Genomic DNA, 22,000 nt, shown 5'->3' on the forward strand with positions numbered 1-22,000 from the left:
AGCCAAGATCAGCCGCTCAAAGCACTTTGCAATGACAGGGGTGAGTGCCACTGGGCGGAAGTCGTTGAGACTCCCTGTAGCTGGTTGTTTGGGCACTGGCACAATGGTTAATGTCTTGAGGCAAGTGGGGATGGCACCTTGGGCCAGTGACAGGTTGAAAATGTCAGTGAAGGCCAGGGATAGTTGTCCAGCACATGCCCTGAGCACCCGCCCGGGGATGCCATCGGGGCCGGCAGCTTTGTGCTCATTCACCTTGCTCAGTGCATCTTGTACAGCAGAGGAGGAGAGACTGAGGGGTTGTTCGTTCGGGGGTGGAGCAACTTTGATGGCTGGAGTTTTGTTGTCCCGGTCAAAGCGAGCATAGACGTGGTTTAGCTTGTCAGGAAGGGATGCGTTGTCTGGGGGGGGGATGTAAACTTTATGGTAATCGGCAATGGATTTGATTCCTTGCCACATGCGCCTGGGGTCGGAGTTGTTTTGGAAATGCTCCTCGATCTGCCGTTTGTGATTGAGTTTAGCATTCCTAATTCCCTTTTTCAGATTGGCCCTGGATGAGTTATATCCTTCAGCGTTGCCCGATCTGAAAGCGGCATCGCGAGCCTTCAACAGGAGTCAGTCCTCCCTGCTCATCCACTGCTTCTGGTTAGGGAAGGTCTTTATCTCTTTGTGGGTAGTGACGTTGTCAGTGCAGAATTTTATATAGTCCAAAACTGTTGAGGTGTATGAGTTGATGTCCACTTGGGAGTTAAAGGTGGCCAGGGTGACAAACAGACTCCAGTCTGTTTGCTGAAACTGTTCCTGTAAAACAGAGACAGCCCCCTCAGGCCAAACCTTCACTGTCCTCACGGTAGGTTTCACACGTCTGATCAGAGGTGTGTATTTGGGGAGGAGGAACAGAGAGAGGTGGTCAGACTGGCCCAGGTGGGGTAGGGGGAGGGCTTTGTAGGCTTCAGTAATATTAGTATATACTAAGTCCAGAATATTTGTTTCCTCTGGTTGGGCAGAAGACATGCTGGTGGAATCTGGGGAGTACAGTTTTAAGGTTGGAGTGGTGAAAATCACACGCAACAATAAAAGCCCCCTCTGGGTGTGCAGTTAGTTGTTTGCTGATAGCAGCTTGCAGCTCTTCCATTGCTAGCCTGTGTATGTGAAGGTGTGTGTGAAGGGCGGAGAGCACTGGAGTCCAGTCCAGGTTTTCTGTGCAGCCTGACGGTGTGTTCAGCACTATGTGTTCCAGTGGCGGCAGCACTCTGATGACGTTGCAGTAGTGCGACAGAGCGTGCAGGTGACCAGACGGATGTAATGGATTGTCCGTGCTGGAAGTAAACAAACTTGCGGCGAGAGCCTCTGTGGATGCAACGAGGTCAACGTAGAAGTCCGAGCTGTTTGATGACTGGGCTGCAAGATGGGTGGACTAGTTAAAGAGTTCAATCAGCTGCAAAGTTAAATATTTGAACATGATGCCGAGCTGAGGAACTGAGAGCTCCGTGATAGCGGTTAGCCGTGGGCTAAGTGAACAGAGGTGGATGAATGTTGTGAGTGCCAAAATTATCCACGGCATGACAGGAGGAGATGAACATCCAGTCTTGGTCACGGCTCGCATCTGGTGGGGATTGCCTGTAAGAAGGACGGAGGCGATCAGGTTAGCCGCTGTAGCAGCTAGCATTAGCCGCCATTCGTTGGCTGAACGAGGGCAGCCAGCAAGCGGCTAACAGAAGAGGCAACAGTCCGGTCGAGGAGCCCGAGCGACTTCGGGAAGCAGCTGAGAGGCTGTCCAGTGGTGAAACCCACAGTGTTAGCCAGCCGACACCCACAGGGTGACCCGGCCAGTGTTTGAGGGCAGTGGCAGCAGGTAACGATGGAATATCGTCGATGTTGGTGGTGTCAGCAGGTATACACATGGAGAGCATGTAGAGTTGATCCGGTAGGGATGAGATGAAGGAAATAAACTTGCTTTCCTTCAAGGGTGCAGAGAACACAAACAAGAACACAAGAGGCAATAGCAGATGGAGAAGCGGCGAACAAACTGCGCCAGCGTCCTCTCCGTGCAGCGTCCTATCGGCTAGTGGTGTAGGCCGCAGGGCGTAGGTTGGAGATTTAATGTTTGCGCCGCAGCCAGAAGCACCGCAGACCGCAGGGCTGGCAGTCGAAGCCCCCTCCAGGGGTCCCTGGCGAGGGACCCCTCATCTGATTGTATGTCCATGCCTCGTCCGCGGTAGAAGTTGGCCGCGGGCCGGCATTTGGAGCTTCAACTCCCCCCGGGTCCCCCCACGAGGGATCCCAGGCTGCGGACGCCACGCTAGTAGTTCATAATATCCAAGAACTTTAACTCTTCCCTGGACATTTCTTCAGATTCCTTACTAGTTCTTTCATTGAAGTCATGATTGTATTGCTTGACCAATAGCTTTTCTAATTTACCAGTAGATATATGATTAACAGCAGCGGGAGGGTAGTACTTCTGGTTCCCGCTTTCGTTGTTCCTTCTCAAGGAGCCATAGATAACCCATCCAAGTAGGGTCTTCACAGCAAACGGTCCTTGACTCCTCACAATCTATATCAGTTCCAATGCCTTCAATGCATTCGTTCCGATAAGTAGGTCAATAACAGAATCTATTTTACATATTTTTACATCCTTCAAGTAAGGCCATTGTCTCAGGTCCTCATGACTGGGTATATTTTGATGACCAATATGCATGGTTTCATGTGTAAACACTTCAGATGTTGGTATAAAATTATCTTCATCCAGACTAGATATTTCCATACTTGTAATATGCAACCGAATCTTAATCTCCTCTCCTGTGATGTCCAGCCTTCTCATCAAGCCTTCTATGCAGAAGGTAGCCAAACTTCCGTGATCTAAAAATGTATATGTTTGCAACACTGTATTCCTCTTGCTATTCCTTACCTGAACTGGTAAGATAGAGAAGTTACAGGCTTCTACCCCGGCCCCAATTTGAGCAGTTACTTAAGGTGAGGTGACAGCATCACTTGTAGCTGGCTTCTCCTTCTGTTCTATTTGCTCCGATTTCCATTATTCGGCCTGCTTTATCTCACCACTTTTCTCTCAGTCAGCTGGGCAGTTTTAGAATGATGGCTCTAGTATTACTAACAAAATTCATCTCCCCCATGTGGTTGAGATTTTTCATCGAGCTACACCAACCTCTAAATTTAGCAAAATCAATGCCTCCACATCTTCTGGCTTGATATCTTTCCAAGCGTAGGCCTTCTCCATGTATACGTTAGGAATCCTCTGTTCAAAATAACATTAGCAAATTTGCAGATGACACAAAGCTGGGTGGCAGTGTGAACTGTGTGGAGGATTCTATGAGAATGCAGGGTGATTTGGACAGGTTGGGGGAGTGGGCAGATGCCTGGCAGATGAAGTTTAATGCAGATATATGTGAGTTTATCCACCTTGGTATCAAAAACAGAAGGCAGATAACTATCTAAATGGCATCACTTTGGGAAAAGGGGAAGTACAACGGGATCTGGCGGTCCTTGTTCATCATTCTATGAAATTAAGCATGCAGGTACAGCAGGCAGTGAAGAAAGCAAATTGCATGTTGGCCTTTATAACACGAGTAGTCGTGTACAGGAGCAAAGAGGTTCTTCTGCAGTTGTACAGAGCCCAAGGGATACCACACCTGGAGTATTGTGCGCAGTTTCGGTCCCCTAATTTGAGGGAGGACATTCGTGCTATTGAGGGAGTGCAATGTAGGTTTAGAATGTTAATCCTGGGATGGCAGGACTATCATATGCTGTGACAATGGAACGGTTGGGCTTGTACACTCTGGAGTTTAGAAGGATGAGAGCATATCTTATTGAAACATATAAGATTGTTAACGGTTTGGACATGCTGGAGTCAGGAAACGTGTTCCCGATGTTGGGAGAGTCCAGAACCAGGGGCCACAGTTTAAGGATAAGGAGTAAGCCAGTCAGAACGGAGACGAGGAAAAATGTTTTCTTACAGAAAGTTGTGAGTCTGTGGAATTATCTGCCTCAAAGGGCGGTGGAGGCCGGTTCTCTGGATACTTTCAAGAGAGAGCTAGATAGGTCTCTTAAAGATAACGGAGTCAGGAGGTATGGGGAGAAGGCAGAAACGGGGTACTGATTGAGGATTATCAGCCATGATCATATTGAATAGCGGTGCTGGCTCGAAGGGCCGAATGGCCAATTCGTCCACCTATTGTCTATTGTCTATTACCATAACGCTCTTTAAGTAACCTTCTTGCCTCTTGTTAGCCTTGGCTGTTAAGCTTATTTTGACAACTTTGTACAAGTACCTTAGCACTTCCGCTTGTGTAATATGCCAGACATCGTAAGCGCTCTTTTTCATAAGTAATTTTCATTTCTACTACTTCTTCAAATGCCATTATGAAAGCTTCATACCAGAAAGGATCAACATTATATGAAAGAATTTCTATTGGTGGGAGGGTGAAAGAGAGATTTTGTTTAGCTATGAGCTTGTTGAATTCAACTTGCTCCTCCGCCAATTCATGTAATCGATCTTGAGATTATTGGCTTGTCGCAAATGAATGATAGACACTGGCTTGCTCGAGCCTGTGTATCAGGCCACGGAATAGCGAGCGTACTGAGCTGTTGGTTTGTCCCGAACCTCTACAGATGCCCCATCAGTAGATTGCTTCAGTCTAGCACCCTCTTGCTGAGATGAAGTCTGTCCATCTTTTGGCCATGTGCTAGTTCGGAGACGAGGCCGGATAGCCTCTGGCTGCAGAATTGGTTTCGCTGTTGTTTCCTTTTGAGCAGTTACTTTCTCAAATAAGAGTGCATCGCATCAGATGCTTTAGAGCTGCATCTTGAACGCTGTTTATGATTTTCCACACTACACACATGGTAAAAGATCAGTCTTTATTCCATAAGTAAGCAGGAACATATAAACTTGAATGAGCCATTCTCATTCAGTTCAGCGTGGCTTGTGTGTGAGTGAGAGAGAGAGAGAGAGAGAGAGAGAGAGAGAGAGAGAGAGGGACAGAGAGAGAGAGAGAGAGAGAGAGAGAGAGAGAGAGAGAGAGAGAGAGAGAGAGAGAGAGAGAGAGAGAGAGAGAGAGAGAGAGAGAGAGAGAGAGAGAGAGAGAGAGAGAGAGAGAGAGAGAGAGAGAAGGAGAGAGAGAGAGCAAACTGACCTTGCTAGTGTAAAGATGTGTAGTACCGTAATACCATGTAATGGGTGGCTTGTACGTATGTGTAGTGGGGATTATCAATGGTATGGATTATTAAGGGTTAATCTCCATCCTTCCTCTTAAAGATGCAAAGCATATATAGAGTGCTTAGTGGAGCATATTGTAAAACACCAGTATAATGTGTGAGTATTTATTGTATTACGTGTACATGCTTGTGCATATGTGAACACATAAAATGAGACGGGCCATGCACACTTCAAGTCTAGACGGTGAATGTTCCAATCAGCGGGTTTGGTTTGCAGACACGACCTGCACATGTACAGTAGTAACCCTCGTGCACCTCATCCTTCTCTGAAGGAGCAAGTCCCTTATGGGGTGAACGTGGGCGGTGGAGAAGACACAGGTTGAGATTGGGGGCAATGGGGAAGGCAGGGATGGTGGTGGCTCCGGCAGAGGAATCGCTGGAATGGCGTTGGCGGAGCGTGAGGGAAGACTGGCAGGTTGGTCCGGGTAAGGACGTGCCGGGAGAAAGCAGTGGATTTGTTATATCTGGACTTTCAGAAGGCTTTCGACAAGGTCCCACATAAGAGATTAGTATACAAACTTAAAGCACACGGTATTGGGGGTTCAGTATTGATGTGGATAGAGAACTGGCTGGCAGACAGGAAGCAAAGTGTAGGAGTAAACGGGTCCTTTTCACAATGGCAGGCAGTGACCAGTGGGGTAACGCAAGGCTCAGTGCTGGGACCCCAGCTATTTACAATATATATTGTTGATTTGGACGAGGGAATTGAGTGCAACATCTCCAAATTTGCGGATGACACGAAGCTGGGGGGCAGTAAACTGTGAGGAGGATGCTAGGAAGCTGCAACGTGACTTGGATAGGCTGGGTGAGTGGGCAAATGCATGGCATATGCAGTATAATGTGGATACATGTGAGGTTATCTACTTTGGTGGCAAAAACAGGAAAGTAGACTATTTCTGAATAACATATAATATAACATATAACAATTACAGCACGGAAACAGGCCATCTCGACCCCTCTAGTCCGTGCCGAACACATAATCTCCCCTAGTCCCATATACCTGCGCTCAGACCACAACCCTCCATTCCTTTCCCATCCATATAACTATCCAATTTATTTTTAAATGATAAAAACGAACCTGCCTCCACCACCTTCACTGGAAGCTCATTCCACACAGCTACCACTCCCTGAGTAAAGAAGTTCCCCCTCATGTTACCCCTAAACTTCAGTCCCTTAATTCTCAAGTCATGTCCCCTTGTTTGAATCTTCCCTACTCTCAGTGGGAAAAGCTTTTCCACGTCAACTCTGTCTATCCCTCTCATCATTTTAAAAACCTCTATCAAGTCCCCCCTTAACCTTCTGCGCTCCAAAGAATAAAGCCCTAACTTGTTCAACCTTTCTCTGTAACTTAGTTGCTGAAACCCAGGCAACATTCTAGTAAATCTCCTCTGTACTCTCTCTATTTTGTTGACATCCTTCCTATAATTAGGCGACCAAAATTGTACACCATACTCCAGAATTGGCCTCACCAATGCCTTGTACAATTTTAACATTACATCCCAACTTCTATACTCAGCATCCCAACTTCTATACTCATGAATGGTAACAGATTAGGACAAGGGGAGATACAACGAGACCTGGGTGTCATGGTACACCAGTCATTGAAAGTAGGCATGCAGGTGCAGCAGGCAGTGAAGAAAGCGAATGGTATGTTAGCATTCATAGCAAAAGGATTTGGGTATAGGAGCAGGGAGGTTCTACTGCAGTTGTACAAGGTCTTAGTGAGACCACACATGGAGTATTACGTACAGTTTTGGTCTCCTAATCTGAGGACGGACATTCGTGTCATAGAGGGAGTACAGAGAAGGTTCACCAGACTGATTCCTAGGATGTCAGGACTTTCAAATGAAGAAAGACTGAATTGACTCGGCTTATACTCACTAGAATTTAGAAGATTGAGGGGCGATCTTATAGAAACTTACAAAATTATTAAGCGGTTGGACAGGCTAGATGCAGGAAGATTGTTCCCGATGTTGGGGAAGTCCAGAACAAGGGGTCACAGTTTACGGATAAGGGGAAAATCTTTTAGGACCGAGATGAGAAAAACATTTTTCACACAGAGAGTGATGAATCTCCTGAATTATCTGCCACAGAAGGTAGTTGAGGCCAGTTCATTGGCTATATTTAAGAGGGAGTTAGATGTGGCCCTTGTGGCTAAAATGATCAGTGGGGTATGGAGAGAAGGCAGGTACAGGATACTGAGTTGGATGATCAGCCATGATCATATTGAATGTCGGTGCAGGCTCGAAGGATCAAATGGCCAACTCCTGCACCTATTGTCTATTTTTCTATGTTTCTATTAAATGGGAGTAGCTGTTGGCGGGTTCGCTGATAGACACTGTTTTCAATATTGACCAGGTACGAGCATGGCTCTGCGGTTGACCCCAGAATGACTCCGATGCGATGGTAACCTTGGAGTGACCGTAAAAAGACAACCTGTCCCTTGTTGAGCGGTTGAAGCCGAGAGCTGGTTTTGCATTAATATATTATTTCTATCTCGCGGCAGCGTTGGAGCTGGGATTGGATCACTGACGGTGCACGAACTTGTAGTTCTAGTAGTTGCTTGGACATAGGCAGGGTGGAGCGGGTTCACTGTGACATGAGTCCTTCAGCCGAAGATCCCAGGAGAGGGTCACGGACAATGTTCCGTTGGTTGAGTAAGTCGAGATAGACATCAGAGACAACCTTGTGTGAGCGTACCATTAATTCGTTTGCACTTCTTACCGCGCGCACGGCCAGGCCGTTGGACTGTGGGTAATCGGGGCTGCTGATGATGAGGTGAAAGTCCCAGCGTTTCATGAAATCGCTGAAGAGCTGACGAGAATTAAGTTCCATTGTCTGAGAGCAGATTTAGGCGGGCTCCGTGGACAGAGAAGTAGCGAGTTAGTTTTTGAATGACCATGGCTGAGGTCGCGGTACTGAGCAGGTCGACTTCAAACCACCCTGAGTATCAAAAGGATTTCAGTATAGCAGGGAGGTTATACTGCAGTTGTACAGGGTCTTGGTGAGACTAGACCTGGAGTATTGCGTACAGTTTTGATCTCCTAATCTGAGGAAAGACATTCTTGCCAAAGAGGGAGTACAGAGAAGGTTCACCAAACTGATTCCAGGGATGTCAGAACTTTCATATTAAGAACGACTGGATAGACTCGGCTTGTACTATCTAGAATTTAGAAGATTGAGGGGGATCTTATAGAAACTTACAAAATTCATAAGGGGTTGGACTGGCTAGATGCAGGAAGATTGTTCCCGAACAAGAACACGTACAGAACAAGGGGTCACAGTTTAACGATAAGGGGGAAATCTTTTAGGATCGAGATGACGAAAACATTTTTCACAGAGAGTGGTGAATCTCTGGAATTCTCTACCACAAAAGGTAGTTGAGGCCAGTTCATTGGCAATATTTAAGAGGGAGTTAAATGTGGCCCTTGTGGCTAAAGGGATCAGGGGTATGGGTAGAAGGCAGGGATGGGATACTGAGTTGGATGATCAGCCAAGATCATATTGAATGGCGGTGCAGGCACGAAGGGCCGAATGGCCTACTCCTGCACCTATTTTCTATGTTTCTATGAATTGACAAGAACCAGGTATTGTTTGCCGTGCTACTGAAAGATGTCGGCTGCTACTGTGGACCAGGGCAAGTCCGGTATGGGTGTTATTTCTGTTGATGAGGGGTCAGGCTATTGCAAATCAGGCAGGCAGCAACTTTCTCGAGAATGTAATCAGCCGTCAGGCCATAAAAGCATAACTGTTGCATGTTGGGGGGTTATTTCTGCAGCCCCCCCCCCCCCCCCCATGGACAATCTCAAAGTATTTGCTGTTAAGAGACGTCGGGATAACTGCCTTATGTCCTTTCATTATAATGCCATCTTGAATGACCAGTTCATCGCGGACAGGGTAGAATGGGTGGACAGCCTGCGGCAGGTGGTGCTGATTGTCTGGCCAGCCGCAGCGGGCGACAGTGGCCAGCGATTGTAGCGTTTCGTCTGCAGCTGTTTTTGCCAATAGGATTTCTAAGTCCGCAGATGGAAGGCAAGATACCATCATAACCGTGTACCCCTCATGCTCATCATCGGACAGGTGTTTTTCACAGGTTGGGTGAGGTGTCCATGAGAGGGTGTCAGCTAAGTGCATGTCCTAACCGCGTTTGTAGGTTAGTCTGATGCCATATCTCTGTAGTTCCATCATCATGCGTTGTACACTCACTGGTGCCGTGTGGATCAGTTTACTGAGGATACTGACCAGGGGCTGGTGAACGGTTTCAACCGTGATCGGGTCGCCAGAGATAAAGTCCTTGATCATTCAGCTCAGCATGCAGGTGCTGGTGCTGGTGCAGTGCAGGTGCTGGTGCAGGTGCAGGTGCAGGTGCAAGTGCAGGTGCTGGTGCAGGTGCTGGTGCAGGTGCTGGTGCAGGTGCAGGTACTGGTGCAGGTGCTGGTGCTGGTGCAGGTGCAGGTGCTGGTGCAGGTGCTGGTGCTGCTGCTGGTGCAGGTGCAGATGCAGGTGCAGGTGCAGGTGCAGGTACAGGTGCAGGTGCATTAGCTGGTGCTGGTGCTGGTGCTGGTGCTGGTGCTGGTGCTGGTGCTGGTGCTGGTGCAGGTGCTGGTGCTGGTGCTGGTGCAGGTTCTGGTGCTGGTGCTGGTGCAGGTGCTGGTGCTGGAGCTGGTGCTGGTGCCAGGACCAGTGTGTACGATTGAGGGCCAGTTGTCACAGCGGGGCTGACAGTTCGCTGAAGATTGAGATGAATTTTCCCAGGTAGTTTACCGTGCCTAGAAATCGTTGTAGAGCCGTCACATCCCACCCGTAGGTGCTGGCATTTTGTTGATGGCAATGGTTTTAGATGGGTCTGGCCTGAGTCCGTTGTTGGCGAACATGTGGCCCACGTAAGTCACTTCCTCGACCCAAAACCTGTTCTTGAGGGCGTTGTGTTTGAGATTGACTTATCTGACACGATCCAGGACTTGTTTCAGGTTTGAGTCATGTTCTTGTGCGTTGCGCCCAGCGATCAGGATGTCATCCATGATTATGGTGATGGGTAGCCAGTAAAGAGTTGTTCCATAGTACATTGAAAACTTCACTGGCTAAATTGATGCCAAATGGCATTCGTAAGAATCGGTAGCGTCCATAGGGCGTTGCGAATGTGGTTAACATGGTGGATGCCTGATCTAGCGGTATGTGCCAAAATGCGTTGTTTGCAACTAGAAAACTGTGGCTTTACTCAGGCTGGCGGCGACCTCTTCCACCGTCCACATCGGCTGGTGTGGTCATTTGATGGCAGTGTTTAAGTCTTTAGGGTTAATACAAATCGTTATTTTGTCTTTGTTCTTCTTGACTGCTCCGACCATGGTAGAGACCCAGGAGGAGGGGTCATTGACAGGGGCTATCACACCCAGTGTTTCCATTCTGTCAAGTTCAGCTTTGACGTGGTCCTTCATTGTGTGCGGGATTCGGTGAGGAGAACGAACGACAGGTATAACTTCCTTGTCGGTAACAATGATGTATTCTGTGGAAAGCTTGTCCAGCTGGTTATCACAAATGTCTTTGTATTATTCGAGAAGTTGTTGGGTGGGACTTTGAGAGGTAGACAGCTGGAACACAGTTTTGCCGAAGGAGACTAAGTTCATATCGCGGCTTGCATCAATGCCCAGAAGGATCTGCACTTCCCCACTGACAAGAAGTCAAGGAGAGAGTTTATTGTCATAGAAACATAGAAAATGGGTGCAGGAGTAGGCCATTTGGCCCTTCGAGCCTACACCACCATTCAATATGATCATGGGCTGACCCAGATAGGACAATTAAATTCTTGCTTGCTGCAGCGCAACAGAATATTCTAGGCAGGAATGCAGATCAGATCAGTGTGTCCATATACCATAGAATATATGTATACACACATAAATAAACAGATAAACTGCAATAGGCTGTTATAGTTCACAATTTGTTTGAAGTTGTGTTTAATAGTCTGATAGATGTGGGGAAGCAGCTGTTCCTGAACCTGGATGTTGCAAATTTCAGGCTCCTGTACCTTCTACCTGATGGCAGTGGAGAGATGAGTGTGTGACCCGGATGTGTGTGGTCCTTGATGATGCTGGCAGCCTTCTTGATAATTGCATTAGTGGTCTCGGACCAGGAACGATCTTCAGAGATGTGCACGCCCAGGAATTTGAAGCTCTTGACCCTTTTAACCATCGACCCGTTGATATAAACGGGGCTGTGGGTCGTTACCAAGGTCGTATCTGGACTTCTTGTCGACCACTGTATCATCGGATGTGAATGCCCAGTGCCGACTTCAGCATAGTGTGGATCTCAAAGTTCATCCAAGGTTTCAGATTGGTAAAAACTTGGAAGGTTTTTGTAGGGATGCAGTCCTCCACACATTTCTGTACGAAGTCTGTAACGACTGTGGCGTATTCGTTCAAGTCCGCTGCCGAGTCCTTGAACATTGCCCAGTCTACAGACCCCAAGCAGTCCTGGAGTTGTTCCTCTTTCTTCCCCCCCCCCCCCCCGACCAGCTCTGTACTGTCCTCACCTCTGGGGGTGCGCTCTTCAATTGCTGCCTGTAGGCAGGAAGAAGCAGCACCGCGGTATGATCTGATTTACCGAGGTGAGGGTGTGGGATAGAACGATAGGCATTCTTGATGGTGGTGTAGCAATGGTCGAGGGTGTTTGGTGCTCTGGTGAAGCAGGAGACATGTTGGTGGAAGTTAGGGAGTGGTTTCTTTAGGTTTGCCTTATTGAAGTCCCCAGCAATGGTGGTAAATGCCTCGGGGTAAGACGTCTGGTGTTTTTTTACCACAGCGTGCAGCTCCTTAAGTGCCAAACGGACGTTTCCTTGGGTGGGATGTAGACCGCGGTCAGGATGATCCCATCTCCTCCCATCATGGAGGCGGTACAGGAGCCTCAGGTCTCGCACATGTAGGATGAGGAACAGCTTCTACAACAACACTATCACATTGCTGAACTCGGAGTCCCGCCGATAGATTTATCCAGTCTCTCCGTCCACATTGTTTGCTTATTCTGTATTTTTATTTCTATATTGCACTATTACTACGGACTGACGGTAAACTGCATTTCGTTGTACCCATACTTGTATTTGTGCAATGACATTAAAGTTGAATTGAAATGATGGAGGTGAATTCCCTTGGGAGGTAGAAGGGACGGCACTTCACCGCCAGATGTTCCAGGTGTGGAGAGCAGGAGTTGGACAGGACTGCCACGTCTGAGCACCACACAGAGTTGATCATGAGGCAGACGCTCCCTCCTCTCCCTTTCCCAGATGCCAGTGTACAGACCTTACGGTGGATGGAAACCCCTTCAGGCTGGACCGCTAAGTCTGGGGAGCTGGGGTGAGCCATGTCTGTGTGAAACAGAACACAGAGCATTCCCTCAGCTCCCTTTGGTAAAGCAGCCTTGCCTTTAAGTCCTCCACTTTATTTTCAAGGGACTGTACATTAGCCAGTAGGATAGTAGGGAGAGGGGGCCGAAGTCCCCTGCGCTTCATTCTGACCAGAAGTCCTGCCTGTCTGCCACGTTTCCGGACACAATGGAGGCTTCCCCTTTGTTTCCAGGTACTGTGTTTACTGTACCTGCTGTTTCTGCGGACCTGCGCTGGAACGGGGATTCCTTCACAGACGGCAGCTCCAACTCCAGCTCCGTTACAGACAGGGGTTCCCCCAAAGTCAGCAGCTCCAGCTTCATTGTTTATGGGAGATCCAGCCCGTCGGCTCTGGAGGTCATCCCGGGGTTTCCAGGTACCGTTCCTGGGATCCTCAGTCGGGTCGGGATTTTCACAGCCAGCGTGGGAAAGTTTTAAGACCGGGGCTCCCGCAGCTGCGGGAGCTCATGACATTGCCAGCGCCTTCAGCTGCCCAAGCAGCTTGTCTGAAAGGGCACCGATTACTGCCGTTTCCCTGATGCAGGTAAGTTGATAGAAGCTGTAGGTGAACCTTTTATGTTCTGGTGCTCCGCAAAAGTCGCCACAGGCAGGCGCCATCTTGGGTTTAAAGCTGTGTAGTACCGTAATACCTTGTAAAGGATGGCATGCACGTATGTGTAGTGAAGATTATAAATGGATCTTGGTTCTTTGTTTCTCAGTCCTCCAAAATATTCCGAATGGAATTTAAACTGGAGGTAGTGGAGGGAGGACTTAAGCCAGAAAGGGTTATTGGGAAGAAAGAGTTACTTTAAATGTAGTTGCATCTGGTTCGGTAACTATAGTTTGTTGGGGATTATTCCATGCTTTAATTGTGCGGGGGAAGTACGAATTGCTGTACACATCTGTCTTTGGCCATTTGGAAAAATGGGCTGAAAGATGGCAGATGGAATTTAATGCTGATAAATGTGAGATGCTACACCTTGGCAGGACAAATCAAAATAGGACGTACATGGTAAATGGTAGGGAATTGAAGAATACAGTTGAACAGAGGGATCTGGGAATAGCCGTGCATAGTTCCTTGAAGGTGGAATCTCATATAGATAGGGTGGTAAAGAAAGCTTTTGGTATGCTAGCCTTTATAAATCAGAGCATTGAGCATAGAAGCTGGGATGTAATGTAAAAATTGTACAAGGCATTGGTGAGACGAAATCTGGAGTATGGTGTAAAATTTTGGTCGCCCAATTATAGGAAGGATGTCAACAAAATAGAGGGAGTACAGAGGAGATTTACTAGAATGTTGCCTGGGTTTCAACAACTAAGTTACAGAGATAGGTTGAATAAGTTAGGTCTTTTTTCTCTGGAGCGCAGAAGGTTAAGGGGGGACTTGATAGACGTCTTTAAAATGATGAGAGGGATAGACAGAGTTGATGTGGACAAGCTTTTCCCTTTGAGAATAGGGAAGATTCAAACAAGAGGACATGACTTCAGAATTAAGGGACAGAAGTTTAGGGGTAACATGAGGGGAAACATCTTTACTCAGAGAGTGGTGGCGGTGTGGAATGAGCTTCCAGAGGAAGTGGTGGAGGAAGGTTCGTTGGTATCATTTAAAAATAAATTGGATAGGCATATGGATGAGAAGGGAATGGAGGGTTATGGTATGAGTGCAGGCAGGTGGGATTAAGGGAAGAAGTTGTTCGGCACGGACTTGTAGGGCCGAGATGGCCTGTTTCCGTGCTGTAATTGTTATATGGTTATATGGTTATATGGTTTGTAGCTGGAATCACAAATTGGATCGAATACCCTCGTCTGCTCCTAATTGGTTTGGGTTTGGTGTAGGTCTTGTAATCTATGTCGAGCTGACCATTTAACATTTTGTAAAAACAGGTCAAACAGTGAACTTCACGACTGTCTTGTAGAGTGTTCCACACCAGAGAATTCAGAAGTTTGGTGACACTTGCTTCTCCCTCATAGGTGTTAGTAACAAATCGAGCTGCCTGTCTTTGGACACGTTCGATGGAAGAAATGTTTGTATTTGTGTATGGGTCCCATGCTGCAACTGCGTAGTCCAAATGAGGTCTAACGAGGGTGAAGTATAGCTTCTCCTTGACAGAAGTTGAACAGTGATGAAAGTTGCGCCTCAGAAAATGTAGGACACCTGTTGCTTTCACCGTTGCATGATGAGTCTGACCATTCCAACGCAGATCATTCTGCAAAATGGCAATAAGGGTTAATTTACAAACCCTCACTTTTCATTATCACCTTCATCGATTTGGTAACCGCCAACTTTCAGATTCAGATTCCGATTCAACTTTAATTGTCATTGTCAGTGTACAATAGAGAGACAACGAAATGCAGTTAGCATCTCCCTGGAAGAGCGACATAGAATATGATTTCAATAAATACATCTATTTACATGTATACAGAAATAGTGTTTTCCTGTGGGAGGAGTGTCCGGGGGGGGGGGGTGATTGGCAGTCACCGAGGTACATTGTTGAGTACAGTGACAGCCGCAGGGAAGAAGCTGTTCCTGGACCTGCTGGTCCGGCAACAGAGAGACCTGTAGCGCCTCCCGGATGGTAGGAGGGTAAACAGTCCATGGTTGGAGTGAGAGCAGTCCTTGGCGAAGCTGAGCGCCCTCCGCAGACAACGCTTGCTTTGGACAGACTCAATGGAGCGCAGCAAGGAACCGGTGATGCGTTGGGCAATTTTCACCACCCTCTGCAGTGTTTTCTGGTCGGAGACAGAGCAGTTGCCATACCATACTGTGATACAGTTGGTAAGGATGCTCTCGATGGTGCAGCGGTAGAAGTTCACCAGGATCTGAGGAGACAAATGGACCTTCTTCAGCCTCCTCAGGAAGAAGAGACGCTAGTGAGCCTTCTTGATCAAAGTTGAGGTATTGTGGGTCCAAGAGAGGTCATCGGAGATGTTGACCCCCAGGAACCTGAAGCTGGAAACTCGTTCCACCTCCGTCCCGTTAATGTGGATGGGGGTGTGCGTGCCACCCCTATACCTTCTGTAGTCCACAATGAGAGCCTTGGTTTTCTTGGCGTTAAGGGCCAGGTTGTTGTCAGCGCACCATGCAGCTAGGCGCTGGACCTCCTCACTATAGGCCGACTCATCCTTGTCGCTGATGAGGCCAATCACCGTTGTATCAGCTGTATACTTGATGATGGTGGTAGTGCCATGCACAGGTGTGCAGTCGTAGGTGAAGAGGGCGTAGAGGAGGGGGCTCAGCACACAGCCCTGTGGAACGCCGGTGTTCATGGTGAGGGTTGAAGAGGTATGGTTGTCTGACCAATCTGGTTAGAAAGTTGGTTAGAAAGTCCAGTATCCAGTTGCAGAAGGAGGGGTTGATGCCCAGGTTACCGAGTTTGGTGATCAGTTTAGATGGTATAATGGTGTTGAATGCTGAGCTGCAATCGATGAACAGCATTCTTAGGTAAGTGTCTCTGTTGTCGAGGTGCGAGAGGGCGGAGTGAAGTGCCGTTGAGATGGCATCCTCCGTACTCCTATTCTTGCGGTAGGCAAACTGATAGGGGTCCAGTGTGGGAGGTAGGAAGCCTTTGAGGTGTGCCAGGACCAGCCTCTCGAAGCACTTGGTGATGATGGGGGTAAGTGCAACTGGGCGGAAGTCGTTGAGGCTTGCCGCAGTGGAGCGTTTTGGCACTGGCACGATGGAGGTGGAATTAAGGCACGTGGGGACAACTGCTTGGGCATGTGACAGGTTGAAGATGTCAGTCCAGACGTCTGTCAGCTGCGCAGCGCTAGCCCTGAGGATGTGCCCGGGAATTACGTCAGGGCCAGCAGCGTTACGTGCATTAGTCCTACTCAGTTCCATGTACACGTCGTAGGGGGTGAGTGTGAGGGGTTGGTGATCAACAGGGAGCACAGCCTTGATGGCTGTCTCTAGATTGTCCCTGTCGAAGCGGCCATAGAAGTGATTAAGCTCCTCAAGGAAGGAGGCGTCGCTGGATGTGGGGGTGGTGTTGGTGGGTCTATAGTCCGTGATGGCCTGGATGCCTTGCCACATGCGTCGGGGGTCGGAGTTGTTGTTGAAGTGCTCCTCATTCCTGAGCTTATGGCAGTGCTTGGCCTTCTTGATGCCCCTCTTCAGGTTAGCCCTGTTCATCCATGGCTTCTGATTCGGGAATATGGTCACCCGTTTGAGGGAGGTGACACTATTGTTGGTGGAGTTTATAAAGTCCAGAACAGAGGATGTGTAGGAATCAATGTCCGTGTGGGAGTCAATGGTGGCCTGGGCGGCAAACGCCTTCCAGTCAATGTTTCCAAAACACTGCTGAAGTGTGAATTCCGCTTCCTCTGACCAGACTTTAACTGTCCTCACAGTTGGTTTAACCCGTCTGATGAGTGGGGAGTACTTAGGGAGAAGGAACAATGAGAGGTGATCAGACTGACAAAGGTGGGGGAGGGGGACGGCTTTGTAAGCTTCAGCCATGTTAGTGTAGACTTTGTCCAGTGTCTTGTCTACTCTAGTGGGGAAGGATACATGTTGGTGGAATTTGGGGAGTACAGTCTTCAGGTTGGAGTGATTTAAGTCACCCGCAACAATGAAGGCTGCCTCGGGGTTGTGCGTCTGTTGTTTGCTAATGGCAGTATGCAGCTCTTTCATTGCAAGCTTGGCATTAGCATCAGGAGGGATATAGGCTGCAGTCACAACAGTGGAGGTGAACTCTCTGGGCAGATAGAACGGTCTGCATCTAACCAAGAGGAACTCAAGGTTAGCTGAGCAGTGACTCTCGATGATGGTGGAGTCCGTGCACCATGCTTTATTTACATAAATGCACAGACCCCCACCTCTGGTCTTACCGGAGTCTGTTGTCTAGTCCGCTCAGAGTAAATGACGCCCCGTTAGCTGGATGGCGCTATCAGGAACGTCGATGTTGAGCCAAGTTTCCGTGAAGATCCGGATGTTGCAGTCTTTGATCCAGTTGTGGGAGGTGATCCTTAGCCGGAGTTCGTCCATTTTATTTGCCAGTGAGCGCACGTTGGCGAGGATAAGGCTAGGAATCGCTAGCCTGTGTGGGGCTAGCTCTAACCTGGCCTTTAACCCACCTCTGTGTCCCCGGCGGTGCTTTCGTTCGCGTCGCCGTCTGTTTGTGCTTCCGGTCGGCCGAGCCGTCTTGGTGCGCGCTGGTTTTCTGCCGCTTTGTTGCTCCGCGTCTCCGTGGCTCCGGTGGCGGTCTCCAGCCCCGCTGGTCCACTGGCTTTCTCCAGCCCCGTGGCTCCACTGGCTTTCTCCAGCCCCGCGGATCCACTGGCGGTCTCCAGCCCCGCGGGTCCACTGGCTTTCTCCAGCCCCGCGGGTCCACTGGCTTTCTCCAGCCCCGCGGGTCCACTGGCTTTCTCCAGCCCCGCGGGTCCACTGGCGGTCTCCTGCCCCGCGGGTCCACTGGCGGTCTCCAGCTCCGCGGGTCCACTGGATTTCTCCAGCCCCGCAGGTCCACTGGCTTTCTCCAGCCCCGCGGGTCCACTGGCTTTCTCCAGCCCCGCGGCTCTGCTGTCTTTCTCCAGCCCCGTGGCTCACCTGGCATTCTCCGGCCCCGGGGCTCACCTGGTATTCTCCAGCCCCGCGGCGCGGGTGCTCAATTGCTCTGACGAGCTCAGGAGGAAGACGGAGATCGCCCAGAACGTTGTTGCAGCCGCAGGAACCGAAGTCCAGAAATTCCTGTCGGCTGTACAAAATGGATGCAAGACTGCTCCGAGTGAGCATCCTTGAAACAGGTAGGGGAATTGTCGTTATATTTCCCATTCTTGGGAGACACGGGGCGTCGCGATGTGCCCGCGCCGCCGCCATTTTTTTAGGCTAGTAACAGGTGTTCTTTTCATCACATCATCTCTTCTTCTTTTCGCCTCATCTCTTCTCACAACTGTTCTTCTTGTCGCTCAATCTCATGTTTCATCTCCATGGTATTCGATTTTATTGAGAGTGCAGCTAGATCAACTTCAACTTCCATTCGAGCAGAGGCCCTTGATGCTGAACTGGTTATAGAACCAGATGTATGTCCTGATCTTTGTGTAGATAGATTTGAAATACTATCTTGTGGTGTAAACACCTCTTCCATTCCAGCACCTTGTTGCGTAGCTCTTTCAAATGTTGAGTACGGAAATTCTCACGATTCTGGGCAGTGGGCAGGTGCTATAGACCTGCACGGGAAGGTAGACGCTCCCGTCCCCACGAGTCTCGGGCAGATGGGGCTCGTCAGCCTGGGAAGGCAGTCCATCTAGGAGAGGGAAAACTCTGATTTAAAACCTCTTGGTTCTTGGTTGCTTGGTCCTCCAAAATATTCCAACTGGAATTTAAACTGGAGGTGGTGAAGGGAGGGATTAAGCCAGAAAGGGTAATACAAAACATAACAATAATAAAGATCTTTAACATAAAAACATCCCTCCACGATGGTTTCCATTATGAGGGAAGGCACAATGTCCAGCCCCCATCCCCAGTTCACGCATAGTCGGGCCTATTGAGGCCTCCACAGTTGCCTCTACGGAGGCCCGATTTTCCAGGCCGTTCTCGCCGAGTGATGTTGATCCGGCGTCGGCAGAGTCCTCTCAGCGGCTTGGGACACCTGGAACGGCCGCTTCCTTACCGGAGACCGCGGCTTCCGAAGCCGACAAGGCCGCGCCGGTTGGAGCTCCACCACTGGCGATCTCACCGAGAGATCCCAGGCTCCCGTTGTTAAAGTCAGCGCTGCCGACCGCGGCTGGCCGCTCCATAGACCCGCAGCTCCGCGATGTTCACCTGCGGTTTTCAGCTCACCGGAGCTCCAGCGCGGTGACCCGGACAAGACATCGCCCGCTCCGCGATAGCGCTCCAGCGCGGTGCCGACGGCTGGGCGGTCCTCAGGAAAACGCCGCTCCAGGCCCGCTGGTAGGCCGCGAGGACGGGTCAACGGTGCAGCCCGGAGAAAAGCTGCTTCTCTGTCAGGGACCGCTGACTTAACTTTTGCAGCAACTCAGATCATTTGTTTCCACAAAGAATGCTGATTTATCAGCCAATTCCTGCATCCGCCCACCTGTGACGGTGCTGTCCCTGTAGATGTCAACTCTCTGGCTCAGCCCCTTCCCTATTCCCACTTCAGTGTGAACCTCATTTCTTGCATTAGGTGCACATGCACTGTCAGGGCAACATATATATATGTCACACAAGGCTCACAAACCTTTTTGTCCCTTTGATGTAGAGGCCACTGAATCACCTACCCAGTTACCACCTTCAGCCATGATTTCGACAGGCGTTCACACACTCTGTAGCTCTATGGCAATCTGCTGTCGCCGCTCCCCCTCCCTGAGTCTCCCCGGCCGGATAGAGGAGTCTCTCTCCTCTCATCTCCCACAGCCCGCCGCCGCTCCACTATCTTGTGGCGATAACCTGTAATGGGAAAGGCTGCAGAAGTAAACCTGGCTGGCGAGATCTATTTTCTTCAGTTCCTCTTCCAAGGAACCAGTCTTCAGTTCCTCTTCTGGTACAAATCTTCGTGCGTAATCTCCCTCCAGAGATCCAGCCCAATCTTTTGTCCCTCTTCTCCCACCGCCTGACTGTAAGGTAGTGACTACTCCCTCTAGTCACTAGGAGAAGACACGGGGTGAGGAGATAGAGTTGTTTTATCAATGGATACTCTTCACGAGACATTCAAAGTCGTAGAAAGATAAATCATCAACACACACTCTCTTGATTAATAGTTTCTTTATTGTCAAAGTAAAACAGTCAGATATTCATCCAAACTTCTTCTTGATAAGTACATTTTACCCTTGGTCAAACTCCAGCATGTGGCTCCGAAACATTAGATAATGTATTTTGTGTTGGAAAGCTCTGACCATTGGTCGAAAGCTGTACCGTCCCACCATGCTTCCTCCGAACTAAATAAACTACAAGCTTCTTCCAAGAATCCCATCAGCAAACACGCCTCCAACTACATAATATATCCCACCCACATAATTACAGGCAGACAACATTTAAAGGCAAATTCCATATTTTACTTCGGAGTCACGTGAGTGACTACGTGAAGAACCCGCTTCCAACGCATGCGTGTCATATCGCTACACGCATTGCACGAGTCAACAGAAGGGTGGAGGACGTCCCCCAGTAACGGGAGAAGGAAAAAAGGACCAGCAAAAGGCAGGTAAGGACTCTGCATTTTTATTCACAGAAAAATGGACAGAGAAAAAAGGAAGCGGTCTGCAAAAAAGCTGACCGAGAAACGCGTTGTAAACGTGGATGAACGGCAGAGACAGCAGCCGTCGGCTCTAGATGCCTCGGTAGAGGAATCAGCTGTGCCAGAAATCATTCTGGCACCGACGAAACTTACTCACCGGCCGGGAGGCAAAGTTCAAACTAAAACGCACCATCTAGCAGAGCCCGACTTGAAGCAGCAGCAGGCGACCAGCCCGTATCAATATCGGACCAGGGCTGAACGGGTGCGGGAGACGGAACAAACCCGCTATGAGTGGCTGCATACGGAGCAGCCAGGAGAAACAGCTGACCGGGAACAGACGTGGACCGACAGTCAGGACCGGTGTGGCCAGCGGCGGGACGAGGAAAGCCCGCAAACCAGCACCCGTGAGTACCGGGGACGGGAAGAGCGGGGATACAGAGAAGAGCAGCACACTGCTGAAAGGCTGCAGGAATGGGAGCAGCCAAAAATAGCAAGTGCAGCTCAACGTAGAGACCGTCTAAAGGAGCTGCTGGAGGAGCTCCTTCACAGTGGCAGTCCCATCAATGTGGAGACAAGCCACAGTGGGCAGGCAAGCCCCATATGGGTACCCCGTGAGGGACCCCCTGAAATCTCGACCTCTTCGGAGGAGAGTGGGCAGGACCCTGATGGGCCAGACCCTGATCACACAGCTTACCATGATCCTGAATCTGCAGAAAAACATACACTGCTGGACATGGTGGCTGATTACTACAAACCAAGTCAAACAGGGGCAGACTTGGATTCCAGGATGGCAGCCAGTATTAACTACATGTCTGGCCATCAACTCCAACAACAAATATTCACAGAGACACTGGCCAGACATCTGCCACCTGGTAACTGTGATGCATTACAAATCCCCAGTGTCAACCAATGCATTTGGAAGCATATGGGGAGGGACATCAGGAACCATGATCTCAAAATCCAGAAAGCCTTAAAGGGGCTTACGGCAGGGATCACAGCTTACATCCGCACCCTGGACAAAACAGAGCAAACTAAAGGCCACCAAGACGCACTAGCCCTGTTCTGTAATGTACAATATGAGCTGAATAGCATGCGGAGGGCTGCTATTCAGCCAGCACTGGATCCTAAATATGCAACAATTTGCAAACAAAGAGCCGTTAAAACCCCAACCCTTTCGTTTGGGGAAGCCAAGACACTGGGGCTCATCAAAACCAGCGCAAAGGCTTAT

The 22,000-nt window shown here is 49.3% G+C and overlaps 1 long non-coding RNA gene across 1 annotated transcript; it reads right to left on the minus strand.

Moving 5' to 3' along the window:
* Positions 1 to 1,606: 1,606 nt before the first annotated feature.
* LOC116969493 lies at positions 1,607 to 19,905 on the minus strand. The gene is made up of 4 exons (XR_004410790.1): positions 19,780 to 19,905; positions 18,657 to 18,659; positions 12,796 to 12,803; positions 1,607 to 1,617 (listed from the first exon to the last, which is right to left on the minus strand). It is a non-coding gene; the product is annotated as an uncharacterized LOC116969493 (long non-coding RNA).
* Positions 19,906 to 22,000: the final 2,095 nt, after the last annotated feature.

The sequence above is a fragment of the Amblyraja radiata genome, unplaced genomic scaffold, assembly GCF_010909765.2.
Source record: "Amblyraja radiata isolate CabotCenter1 unplaced genomic scaffold, sAmbRad1.1.pri S65, whole genome shotgun sequence".
Classification (NCBI taxonomy): domain Eukaryota; kingdom Metazoa; phylum Chordata; class Chondrichthyes; order Rajiformes; family Rajidae; genus Amblyraja; species Amblyraja radiata.